Source organism: Microtus ochrogaster, unplaced genomic scaffold (assembly GCF_000317375.1).
Source record: "Microtus ochrogaster isolate Prairie Vole_2 unplaced genomic scaffold, MicOch1.0 UNK106, whole genome shotgun sequence".
Taxonomy (NCBI): Eukaryota; Metazoa; Chordata; class Mammalia; order Rodentia; family Cricetidae; genus Microtus; species Microtus ochrogaster.
In genome coordinates, this window is record NW_004949204.1 from 760521 (window position 1) to 761542 (window position 1022).

A 1022-nucleotide genomic window follows, 5' to 3' on the forward strand; every position below is an offset into this window, starting at 1 on the left:
ACCCACCTGCCTCTGCCTTCTGACTGCTGGAATTAAAGGTGTGCACCACCACCGCCCAGCAGAATTTGTATCTTGATGAGGATGGGTTTGCTTTACTTTGTATGAAGCTCATGGATGTGCTTCACCTCCCTCTTGGCTGGTGACATCATTAAGATCGAGGCAAACACAGGCTTTGGCCCTATATTGGCTAATGAAATAATGACGGTAAATTTGACTTCATCACCATCTTAGATAATATAATAACATGGCATAAACCAAAATGGTAACACCTATAAACTCCCTGGGGCCACTAAGCCCTAAAGGGTGAGGTAATCCCTTTATATTAAACTAAAGAGCTAATCCCAGACTTTAATGGCGCTTTTATTGTTGTTTGTTTTTGGAGCTCTTTTTACATAGGCTATTTCCCCATCCTTGTTTATCTGCTTTTCAGCTCCCTTTGAATGGAGGTTTCCTGCACTTGTCAAGACACATCTCGACCCCCCAGTGTGGCTCAACAACCAATGGAATACTTCGCTGTTCCCACAGCATCTCTTACCTTTGGCTTGTGCACAGAGCATTCCTGGTGATCACAGCCATTTCCTTGGCTCAGCCCTCCCTCCGTTGTCAGAGGCTTCCAAACACTGCAATCTTGAGCTTGAGAATGCCAGAGGCCCAGCGAGCCCTTGGGCCTCCAAAGGAAAAAAAAAAGCTGGTAGGATGAGTTGCCCCCTGGGAGGGGTCTGAGTCACTCCCTCTCATGAGCTAGGATCCCAGAGAAGCCCCCTAAATTGTTAGGAATAAGTGCAGGGTCACGAAGTCAAAGAGCGCCACCCTAGCTGACGTGTCGGCACAGAGCAACAGCGTCACCAGGAGGATGTGCTCGGATGGGAGGACACAGACTGGAGGACAAGAAGAGCACTTGAGCTGGGTGGTGGCGCACACCTTGAATCCCAGCACTCGGGAGGCAGAGGCAGGCGGGTCTCTGTGAGTTCGAGGCCAGCCTGGTTGGTCTACAAGAGCGAGTTCCAGGACAGGTTCCTGAT